Below are 12,741 nucleotides of genomic sequence, written 5' to 3'. Positions count from 1 at the left end.
AACGTGCGAGAGTTGTTGACATTTTTGGCAATAATTTCAGAAAAGTATTGCTGCCTTGCTTCGAACAAGCCATCATTGAATTTTCGCAGACTTATTTTGTACAGTTCTAGATGAATTTGGAGTTTTGTTGATCTCCATTTACGCTCAGCTCTTCTACAGTCAGATTTCAAATTCTGCATTATCTCAGTCCTCCTCTAAGGTGTTTTCTGTGTGTTTGGTTTTCTCTTAGTTTTGATTGGAGCCACCACATCTATGACATTACAGACGTTTCTATTATACTCATCCAGAAGATCATCAACTGTCTCAGCACTCAATGTTGGTGTCATTGCTATGGCTTCCATAAACTGTGCACTTGTGTTCTCATTTATGTACCTTTTCTTTAAACACACATAACTAGGGGGAACAGATGTTACAGTCTCTAGGTCAAAAAAAGACAGAAATGATCAGATAGAGCTAAGTCTCTTACATCAACTGCAGAGATATCAACACCTTTAGAGATAATCAGATCCAAAGTGTGACCTTGAGTGTGTGTCGGACCAGTCACATGTTGTGTAAGACTAAAAGTATCCATTAAAGCATACAGTTCTTTGGCAGTATTGTTCATGTTATTGTCTACATGAATATTTAAGTCACCTGTTATTATTAAAAAGTTGTATTCAGTGCATACAACTGACAGCAGTTCAGAAAACTCATCCATGAATTCTCCAGAATATTTTGGGGGGCTATAAAGACTAAAAACAGAACTCTTGAATCACCTTTCAGTAAGAATGACATATATTCAAAGGAGATAATGTGATCAATTTAATTTTAAATACAAAATAAAGTGTGACAATTTAAATTAATAATAATCTCTATCACAATATATACCTTTTATTTTGTTTATTATTTACTAATATATTTTATACCATTATATTTATTATATATTATTGCTGTCTGAGGTAAAATTATTGCTCTTCTTTCTTATACTTATTAACAATATATGACGAGGTGAGCGTCTGCAGTAGCGGTGCAGATATTGGATAATTTTGGTAATCGAGTATTTTATAAATTATTCAATCGATGAACCAAGTATTGCATATGAAAACTTTATATATATATATACTGCAAATTAAGACAGTTCAATTAATTCCAACCAATTTGTTTCCCTTTAAAGAAAATGTACGTATTATGTGAAATATAAAAATAAAAATATTTTTAAAAATATGACGTTTCAAATCAGAGAAAATGAATCAATCATTTTTTATTGGTGGACGTTAAGGAGACGTTTGTAGTCCTAGTCTGGATTCAATGAGCATCAACCACAGAAAAGGTAGAAGAGAAAAGTCTCCTCCTCCTCCGTCTACTGATCAATCAATTGTACTTTTAATCTCAGCCAATGCCTCATCATCACATTAAGTCCCTCCCCTCTGTAGAGGGATGTGATGTAAGACGACACAACAGATTGTGTTCAGAAAGCACAACATGTCGTCTTCACTCCTTCTCCCTCAGCACAGGTTTTGGTCAAATACTGAAAAGCACAAGGATAAAGTTAAAGCATCAAAGGCTCATAAAAAGCATAGAAATGAGCCTAAAGTATAAATAATCACCCATGAAGGTTTAAACTTTTAAAGCTTGTCAGTTCAGACCAAGTAAACATGTATTATACAGTAATCTGACAGTGATTGAATCCTGAGATCCTTCTCTTTCTCTTTGTTCTCTCACAAATTCTGCCGTCAGTGGGATTTTAAACTCAGCAAAGACCAGGAAACTGCTTGATTGCAGTTACAGTAAAACAAATACTTTTTCTTATCGATTTGTTTCAAAGTGGAATTGATGGAAATGGCGAGTGTAAAAGCAAGTAAGGACATTTGTCAGCAGGTTGGATCTGTCTGCAGATATCCTGGAGCTTAAATGCTGTGTGTGTGCAGTAGATCCTCTGCATCACATCAGGATAAAAAACTCACACTGTACGTGATCCATCATGTAACACGAGTCAATACATATCCGCACTGGGCAGGAAGTACGTTGGGTGGTCTGACGTAGAACCCAAGACCTGGGTTAGCTGATACGTTCATCACAATTTCCATGAGGACTTGATATATTTCCATTAAATGGTTTCCATTAGACCATATGTGTCAAACTCAAGGCTCGGGGGCCAAATCCGGTCCTTTAAAGGGATCCTCCACTGTTTTTACAAATGTGGCCTAAAACCTTTGAAATGTCCTGATTAGTAGATTTATGCCTAACAAAGCAGAGTTTATCATTTCAGAGCCTGTGTGCCGCCATGTTGAAATGACATCATTGATGACACCAATCTCCCCTTTAAGTCCATTGAGTTCTACAGGAGGTGAAGCATTCAGGATGATTTAGCAGATTTTTCAGTCAAAATAACAACTTGTGCTGCTTTGGTTTGATCTAAAAATCAGTAAAAGTTTAAAAAAAAAGGCAATGTAAACATATATTGTTTACCGAAATTTGATAAACAAAATCTGTGACCCGATAATCTGTGGCCGCAGGAGGCGACAGTTCCATCTCTGCTGTTTCATAGACGACATACAGTAAAGAAGAGAAGAAGAGCTCCGTGTTCATTAAATACAGACGACCAGGATCCACTGATGCTCAGAGCTGCACTTTTTGCGTCCACAGATTTTTTTCGTTTTCCATGAACAAGGAAAATTTCAGGCCCTATAGAGCAGTGGTTCTCAACCCTGGGGTTGGGAGACACTGGGAGGGGGTTGCCAGATGCCTTCAAAACTAAGAACATTTTATGAACAATTTGAGACCATTTTTGCTCATTTCTTTCTTTTTTATGCAACCACACCAAACTTGCCACCTAATTTGCAACTTTTAACCAATTCCTGTGGTTTTTAAAATCCCATTTCACCACCTTTTCCACCATTTTTGCTCACTTTGAACCTATTTTATTTCTGATTAAAAGAATAACTTCCATCTTTAAGATGACTACAATAATAATAAATGTTCCTGGATAACAGTGGATATTATTCAGATGAATAAATAAATGTAGTTATCACAGATTCATTTTACTGACTTTATGGATGGACCCCAAAAATCTCTCCCCTTTATTCCCCCTTATAGATGGTCCTGTCTCCACATGACTGTTCTTCAATGTTCATGTCTGTGTTCAACCACCTTCAGCTACAGTGGGGGTCCCCGCTCTCTGGGACCTTTATTTTGGGGTTCGTGGTTGAGAACCACTGCTACAGAGGGTAGAGAGAGTTCACATGTCATGATCTAAAGGTAAAAACAACAAGGACTGACTCAGCACTTATCTGACTACTCATCTAAGTCCCATAAAGTGAGATCCCCAACGTCTCCTCTGTACTGCTGCAGCTTCTCTGAGAGAACGGCGCTGTAGCCGTACCTGGTAATAAGCAGCTGCAGACCAACAGCATCACACATAAAACAAAGCCGTCCATAACATGATCTATTCCGGCAATATTAACTGCCATACATTATGACTCAATGTCAGTAAAAAACATATTGATAATGGCCCAGGCAGAATCCTGAGCTGCACGTCTTCAGTTTTCCTCTAAGTGCTCTCCCATTTCATAACGTAAGAAGAGTGGAGACAAAAAAAGAAGGCTTGTGTGTGTGTGCGTGTGCGTGTGTGTGTGTGTGTGTGGCGAGCGAGATGTGAAACGAATGGCTGAAATGATTGCAAGTGCTAGTGGTGGAATTGAATCCTAAGCAGGTCGTATTTCAGCAGAGCAAAGGAGCAATGGCCTCTAACACACACACACACACACACACACACACACACACACACACACACACACACACACACACACACACACACACACACACACAGCATTGGTTCATATTTAGTTTAAGTTTCTGATGTCATTAATTATATGCAACCTTTCCCATATTTTACCATTAAAATAAAATATAAATCTAGGGGTACGCCAACACAAAAACGACTCAGACACCGACACCAAAAATATTAAAATCTATATTTTCATTGATTAGGAAGCATAACAAGGTAATCAATAGATAGAAATTAGATGATAGATATTTGTTTTTAGTGTATTTTACAGTTGATTTAGGACTTGTTAGCATTAGCGATGCTAACAGAAAGCTAATTGATTATTAGGTTATTTATTTTAGGCTCAATAATTGTGATTAATTGTAATTGAACTTTAGTAATTTAGAACGTAATTGTAATTGACTTTCTGAGGATAAAATAATAATTGTATTTCAATTGTAATTGGAAAAGATACTGGTAACTGTAATTGTAATTGAACATGGGTAATTGAAAACGTAATTGTAACTGAAAAATGTAATTGACCCCAACCCTGCCTAACCCTACCAACCCAAAAAATGCCAACATAGCTCCAAAGGTGTCATAATTTAGCAAACGACACCTTATTCATGCTAACGACAGATAATGACAGCCTTATGTATAAAACTTCAAGTAAAGTGTTACCAATAGTTCTAATATTTGTTCCAAATTAAATATTCCATAAAGTAAAAAACAACTCTAATTAAAAATAAAAATATTTTACTAGGCTTGTTTCCAATGATATATATATATATATATATATATATATATATATATATATTGAACCAGTAGGGGTGGGACATTCCAGGTGATTTCAGTGTTTGTAATTTGACACCAGCATCAGCTCTTTGAGAACTGCCATTTAATTCATGTCAAATGTGTAAATGTAGTGTAGAGAATACCATTGGACATTATGGATATACTAATGCTTTCTTTCTAAGCTAAGGCTAATTTATTGCTCACTCGTTTCCAAAGCAGAAAAGGAATATGACATAGGAGCTAGATTTTACTTCACTTTTTGAAGTCAGTGTAATTTACGACGATGCTAAATATATGCTGAGAAAAGGTCGAGCCTCGCTCTAACTATGCACCGTTTCAGAAGGCGACACATTCTAATGTTTTAGTGAAAGTTGCTCCCTTTGTCCTAAATAATAAGAACCGTACTAGGTTTGAACTTTTTTTGACACATACTTGGGACCAACTACAAATTGTTTCAGAAGCATCTGAATGAAAACTTGTTTGGGGAAGTGAAAAAGCTTTCAAAGAAGATTAGCCTGGTTGTATTTGTTGACCATGTTTTGTACTGCTGCACAGTCACGCCACAGATACCTACATTCCCTCCTGGCAAAGCATCAATACCTAAGTGGAAAGCCTCCACATGACTGAAATAGATGGAGATTTCTCTTTTTTGGCTCTATTAGGCCTTTCCTACACATAGCCAGACATTTTTATAAACGTATAATCACTATCCATTAAAAAAAGTTACATTCGCTTGTTATTGTTTTAAAAAAAAATTCTATCCACATAAAACCACATAAATGTGCTATCCACCAATGAATGGACGTCACTCTGTGGTTGGCAACATTATGTATTGGGGTCCCAAGTGCCCCATTATAACAGGGCACACCTGCCTAACAACGTTTGAGACCCGCCCCATGTAGGAGGCCCATCTGGTGTGAGTCCGCCCGGTCCATACAGTGGCTCACCAGAGAGCTCTGGGCCGGCATGTGGTGGGGGTCGCCCCCTGGACCGCTGAGGGGTGTGGCTGGTGCCCAGCCATGTCTGGGGAGTGGGGGGTGCCGCCGTGCTCTGGGGGGCCGGTATGGCTTGGGGGGTGTTGAGGGGTGGGTTTCCGGCTGTGCTGCTCAGCATGTCTCTGAGGCCTGCAGTGCCTGCCCCGCCCTGCAGCATCCGCACCCGCACCAGGACCAGCACAGGCCCAAACAATAAAACACCGTCCACAGGGTGGTCGTTTTTAATGACCTTGTCTTGCGTTTTCGTGTGGATGACAGGCCAAACCGTAGAAAAATACATTTGTTTTAGCAGATACCCGGGTACGTGTGGACAGGGTCTTGAATATAACATTACATTCTCATTTCTTAAACTAAAAAACCCTCAATATCTCAGTTTAAGTGTAAAATATAGATGTTGTGTCAAACTTTCCGATGCAGAACACTTGGAAAACCTCTGGTTTTTAAGTAGATGATTGTCGTCTCTCTGGTTTTCCACTTATTTAGTCTATTCTGGTTTTTCTTGATATTATGGAGCCAGATTATAATCTGATGCTCCCACGTTACGTATTCACTAGCAAAATTCCCAACACCCCAACAGTTGTCTAAAGGCCACAACCAGCTGGGCTAAGAAATACATTATCTGAAGACCCATGGACCACGTCTGTAATGAGAACGTTGCAGCTTTAACCACGTTTGGAAAAATGGAAACTCAACGAGTGTCAGAGTGCAGGACTTTAAAACGCTGCACCGCAAATATCTTCAGACAACCAAAGTTAGTGTAACCTTCTTGACTTTGCTTGGCAATGTGAAGAGTCTCTAGTGTGGCGTTACACTGTGCCAAATACAGATGATAGAACTTTCTTTGTTTACAGTGAGAAAAACTGCTAAAGGCTCAGCATACAGAGGCATTTTAAACAATATCATGTTTCCAACAGGATTACACATCAGTGAATAAAGTGACATCCATGAAGATTTGATCAAGATCAGATCAGGGAATTTTTTCCACACCTGATGGAAGAAATATTTGAGAAAAGAAGGTAAATCAAGCTTTCTTGTCCAAAGACCATTTGGAAATTTGTAATTTCCATAAAGCGGGATACACACATGAAGACAATTAGGCTATTTTTGTCCCGATGCCCCCCTTCTCGACTAAAGACGACAAAGGTCAGATTATCTTCTACTTAAAAAAATATCCTGTGATGTATTTTATTTATTTGAATTAGGACAATGCATATTCATCAACATGTCAGCAGAGCAACAACGTAAATATGCCGGAGTTAGCACAATGGCTAATTTTCATCCGTTGTCCTAAGGCAGGTTAGTATAGAATATATTTAACAAGACATGATACAAAGAATACATAAATCACAGGACATTACACATTACAAGTAGACAAGTTACATAGAGCTCCTTGTATGTAATGAAAGCTGACCTCGTGATCTGTGATGTGGAATGGAATGTAGCCAATCAAGAAGCTAGCTGACTGAGAAACACGCGATGCTGCGTTCCAGGCAACTCGGAACTCAACACGTCAAAATACTTCAAACATGGCTGACCACTATACTATTACATTTCTGACTCCGGCTTCAGGTGGCGTTCCAAGTCACTTTTTCAAGTAGGAAGTCGGAAAATCTCAAGTTCTGAGTTGCTTGGATAGCAGCATTAGATCACGTCGTTAGCTCTCGTTTCATCACTTTTGGAGGAAAGAATGTTGGTGGGACAGAAAGTTATTTTCAAGCCAATGCTAATATTCAGCTATTGCTAGGTTAATGCTAATGCTAGGTTAATGCCATTGCTAGGTTAATGCTAATGCTAGGTTAATGCCATTGCTAGGTTATTGCTAATACTAGGCTAGTGCTAATGCTAGTTTAATGTTATTGCTACGCTAATGCTAATGTTAGGCTAATGCTAGGTTAATGGAATTTTAATGCTATGCTAATGCTAGGTTAATGTTATTGCTAGGCTAATACTAATTCTTGGTTAATATTATTGCTACGCTAATGCTAATATTAGGATATTGCTAATGTTAAATTAATATTAATGCTATGCTAATACAAGGTTAATGCTATTGCTAGGCTAATGCTAGGTTAATGTGATTGCTATGCTAATACTAGTTATTGTTAATGCTAAGCTATTGAACTGCTTATGCTATACTTGCTATTGCTAATGCTAATTTTAATGCTAATGGTAGCTAATGCTAATGTTAATGCTAAGTTAATGCAGTGTGACATGGGCCAACACCTGCATCCTCACTTGCATTTTCTTCAGGAACTGCAAATATTCTAGTTGTACATGTTACACACATTTTGGTTGGTGTGAAACTGGAGACGGTTTATATATTTAATTATATTTCTTTATTTTTCTCTTTCTGCCAAGAATCTCAAACTCTGCCTATGGTCAATACATGTTTGTGTAATGCACGTGTTTACTAGTGTTTGGAGGCTAATATCTGCTTTAATTAGCCCAGTTTGCTGAACATGTTCTCCTTTCTCTGTGCTGTTGTTGTGAAATGCAGCAAACATTAGATCATATTTATAATATATATAAAGATCATTCAGCTGTGTGCATGTGTACACAAAGCAGCTGGAAGTTTATTCTGCAGCAGAAACATTTCCATCCTCACCGCCATCAAAAGCACATGATTGTAAAGAAATAAACTCACACGCGCTCAACGTCATCAGAGCTAAAAGACGCATTCAGCTGATGTGCTCTCTCCCTTACCGGAGTCTTCTTCTTCAGGAGCCGCTCTCCATCAACGGAGGAAGAGGAGGTCGGAGTCGGTCCTCCTGCTGGATCGGATCAGATCAGATCGGATCAGCCCGAGGAGGAGGATGAGAGTCTATGTTCATCTCACACAGCTCCACTTACTGAGCATCACAGCAGAGCCAAGGACTGCAGACTGTTCAAGTCCCTCCCCTGCAGACACACACACACGCACGCGCTTGAAAATAACGGATTACAAATACTCACGTTACTGTACTTGAGTTGCTTTTATTGGTACTTCTACTTTTTTTGAGTCTATTTCTAAATTAGTAATTTTACTTGTACTTAAGTACGTTTTAAAATAAGTAATGTATTACTTTGCACCATCTGTAAATATGTATATATCTGTATTCTTTAACTTGTTGTACTATTTGTTGTTTTTTTTTTAAATTTATTAATATTTACATATATCCTCTATTATTGTATTTCCTTCTGTTTTTTTATTTTTTTTATTGCACTTTGAGCTGCTTTCCTGCTGGATCAATAAAGATGATCTACTCTACATTTCTACACCCAACCGTTACTAAGTAAATTCTATATTTTTTGTTTTAAAATGATCAAACTACAAAAACTGAAATGACCAGACAACAATCAAATGCATCACATCATAGCTGACCAATCAGATTAAACGTAATGCACGGTGTCAAAACAGCATTAAAAACCGTTTTTTCAGTTTAAGAGTTCATAAATGTAGCTATATTTAGAGTCTGAGAATTTCTTTGGTTTTGAATTGAATTAATTTGTCATATTTTATTAAAAAAAAATGTTTACATTTCTATAAACCTTTTATTTTATACAGATGCCTTTGTGGAACATAAATCATCTCTTCCTTTTTAAGTTTATACATGAGATGTTTACTGTATGCAAGGGAACCGTACCAAGATTTATTACCAATTTATTGGTAGAAATAAATAGCAGTACTTACCCAGGTCAGGGAAATCCTCAGTGTACTGAAGTAATAGTTCTTCATGAGTAATTTTGCCAGTTACAGAATCAGAATCAGAATCATCTTTATTGGCCAAGTGTATGTTGTACACACGAGGAATTTGACTCGGTCAAACACGCACTATTCCCGCAAAATATCACATTTTTCACCAGTCCTCCTAAACACACTTAACCTCAACATTTAAAGTGACATTTGTGAACAGAGTAAAACTGTTAGATGATCTAATCCCAGCCTAGATGGAATAATCCCATGACTGAGTTTAACTAGTGAAAGATTTAAATCCTCTCATATGTGTTCTTTAAAGTCTGAGTAATCCTCAGATTAGGATTAGTTACACAAACACTGTTGTTTAGATGGATTTATCCGTTATTCACACTGGAATCTTCTGGTGACTCTCCTGTGTTTCCATCTAGTGGTGGATGACGTCATGGACATGGTTTTTAAAATAAACCCTGTGGATTTAAATGTGTTACAAAGTAAATCAGTGCTTTTTATGACCCTTTCAATTGTAATTTCATTATTTCATTTCCATTCTAAATGCATGCTTGTGGTACTTTAACAACTGCAAATCCAGCCCTTTAGAGTTTCTAACTCGGCCCACGGGAGAAAGAAAACCATAATTCATGTGTAAATTACCAAATAATCCAGTTGTAGAATGACGAATCAGCATTTTAATGAAACTCCACAATATTTTTAGGGGCTTTCATGTTTCCTTTGTTTAAACCACGTCTGCAGTCATTTTTTATTTCAAATTGTGGAAATAACTCTCAATTTTTCTGCAAATCTTGCAATTTTTTCACAAACAATAGCACAAAATTCCTCTAAATTCCACAAAAATTGATGACAAAAATCAAGATTTTTTGAAGTTGAACTGCTATTGAAAATTAGGCCACAATGATATTAAAATGCGTTGGTGTTTAGTTGTTTGTTGGTAAGATTACATGAAAAAAATATTTTAACAGACATTCCAATTCTGGATACGTTTCAAAATCAATAAATCCCTTTCTCTCATCATTGGTGAAATGTTTTTAATTCATATGTTGGTTTGTAATTGACAGATCTTTATGAAAAGTGACTCAGTTATGCCGCATTCATTTTTTAATGACCTCACAGAGTTTCATCTGGATCGGATCAGGATTGAACAATTTTTGGGGAAAAAACGTGGGAACCTAAACATTTGGAGCAACTGTATTGGTTTTATTGGAGATTTACATTTATTCCAAGCTTTTAAAGTGTGAATGATTATCGTACCATGATCAGGATCACTGATGTTCTCTGAGTGATCTTATTTTGTAGTGTAGAGTGGTCCGTCTGATTCAGTGGTTCTCAAACTATGGGGTCATGACTGGTTGCACAAAAACAGCCTTGCCTTTTATTTCTGCCAGAAAATTAACTTTGTCAGTAATGTTACCCAAAATTTGAGTTTTGAAGAAGAAAATCACACATTTTAACCTTTTTTTTCCAAACAGAAGGTTTGAGAACCACTGGTCCAGGGGTCACCAACACGGTGCCCGTGGGCACCAGGTAGTCCTCATGGACCCTGTGAGGGGCCCTCGGGAGCTCAAGACACCCCTGGACTCCATCTAAAATCTGACTTTCTACTTTCCGGGAGTCAAAGGTTGGTGAGCCCTGCACTGGTCTATGTAACGTTTCAATGTCTTTGTTTTGTCACCACCTGTTCTTCTTCTACTGAATGGTCTGCAACAACCTTTGGCCTCGAGTCTCGTCTCTTCACTTTGGTCCAAACATTTACAACAACAGCTGGAGGTTGCTGTATAATGTGTATTATATAAATCAAAGCCTCCATTTCTATTTCTAAAGAGATGGATAGACAGAGAAAAGGCACCATTAATCACACAAGTCATTAAAAAGTATGTATAAAAACATATATTTATTGTTCTGTTACTGTTAGTTAACCTGTTCAGCAATAAATGGCGTAGACGGCGCATACAGCACACACACACACACACACACATAAAGCCTCTCAGTATCAGTTGACAGAGAAAAGAGAATAAAGACAATAACAGAGAATGGAAACAGTTGGCAAGCGTCTCAATGCGACTTTCAAACACAATCCTTCAGTCAAAGTGGTTCTTTTCCTAAGCAGGTCTATTTAAACTGACTTTTAAACCCCTGCATGTGTGTCATTGTGTTTGTGAACAGTGATAATTACTCACCTCTAAAGCATGCAGATCTAAAGACCACCAGGTAAAGCTGAGAGGGGGGAGGAGGGACGTGCTGTATCTGACAAAAAAATATGTGTGGAATAGAGATAAAATACATATCTATGTATATTTACACAATATATACTATATAAAGGCTTCAATCTCTGCGTACGAGGACAGCCACCAGTGCCATCTCATCACATTCCTCAAAACACAAATCCATAAAACACAACAATCATCTCACACCTGCTTTGTCTCGTTTCTGCTGAGTTACACATTGAGCTGAACTGAAAACGTGAGGATCCACTACTAGCTTTCTACTGTAATACAGCTGCTTTAAAAAATATTATTTTGTAAGTAAAATCAAAATGTGTTGTTGAAAACTATAAAGAATGACTAGAAGGTAAAACAATGTTACTCACAAAATAATTAGGGTTGTTTAAAAGACATTATTGTGCTTTAAACTAGTCGTTCTCAACCTTTTCAGCCCACGAACCCCAAAATAAAGGTTCCAGAGAGCGGGGACCCTCCAAAATAAAGGTTCCAGAGAGTGGGGACCCTCCAAAATAAAGGTTCCAGAGAGCGGGGACCCTCCAAAATAAAAGTTCCAGAGAGCGGGGACCCTCCAAAATAAAGGTTCCAGAAAGCGGGGACCCTCCAAAATAAAGGTTCCAGAGAGCGGGGACCCTCCAAAATAAAGGTTCCAGAGAGCGGGGACCCTCCAAAATAAAGGTTCCAGAGAGCGGGGACCCTCCAAAATAAAGGTTCCAGAGAGCGGGGACCCTCCAAAATAAAGGTTCCAGAGAGCCGGGACCCCCACTGTAGATGAAGGTGGTTGAACACAGACATGAACATTGAAGGACAGTCATGTGGAGACAGGACCATCTATAAGGGGGAATAAAGGGGAGACTCTACCACTGACCGTGGATCAGTGGTAGAGTGGGCCACGGTCGGAGTGGGTTGTCCAGTGACCGAAGAGTTGGGGGTTCAAATCCCGCTCTAACCGAGTCATTGTCGTTGTGTCCTTGGGCAAGGCACTTTACCCACATTGCCTGCTATGAGTGAGTATGAATTGTGCCTGTACATTGGTGGTGGTCAGAGGGGCCGTAGGAACAAAATGGCAGCCACGCCTCTGTCAGTCTGCCCAGGGCAGCTGTGGCTACATTGTAGCTTACCACCACTGGTATGACTGTGTGAGTGACTGGTGTAAATGAATAATGGTTTCTGTAAAGAAAGCGCTATATAAATCCAATCCATTATTATTATTATTTTTGGGGTCCATCCATAAAGTCAGCAAAATGATGGTTTGTTGTTCTATGAATCTGTGATAACCACATTTATTTATTGGGGGAC

At 38.2% G+C, this 12,741-nt stretch overlaps 1 protein-coding gene across 2 annotated transcripts in view; it reads right to left on the bottom strand.

Annotated features, from left to right (window-relative positions):
- Positions 1 to 8,418, bottom strand: part of syt12 (synaptotagmin XII) — a 29,877-nt gene extending 21,459 nt beyond the window's left edge. Inside the window, exon 1 of one of the 2 annotated variants that reach the window (XM_028450347.1) lies at positions 8,177 to 8,418. The gene's annotated coding sequence lies outside the window, so the exon portion shown is untranslated. The remainder of the gene's footprint in view (positions 1 to 8,176) is intronic. The other variant, XM_028450346.1, reaches the window with a different exon arrangement.
- Between the last annotated feature and the right edge of the window lie 4,323 nt (positions 8,419 to 12,741).

This window comes from Gouania willdenowi, chromosome 6 (assembly GCF_900634775.1).
Source record: "Gouania willdenowi chromosome 6, fGouWil2.1, whole genome shotgun sequence".
Classification (NCBI taxonomy): Eukaryota; Metazoa; Chordata; class Actinopteri; order Blenniiformes; family Gobiesocidae; genus Gouania; species Gouania willdenowi.
The sequence above is the reverse complement of the archived record's forward strand: the minus strand, read 5'-3'. Positions and strand labels throughout refer to the sequence as shown.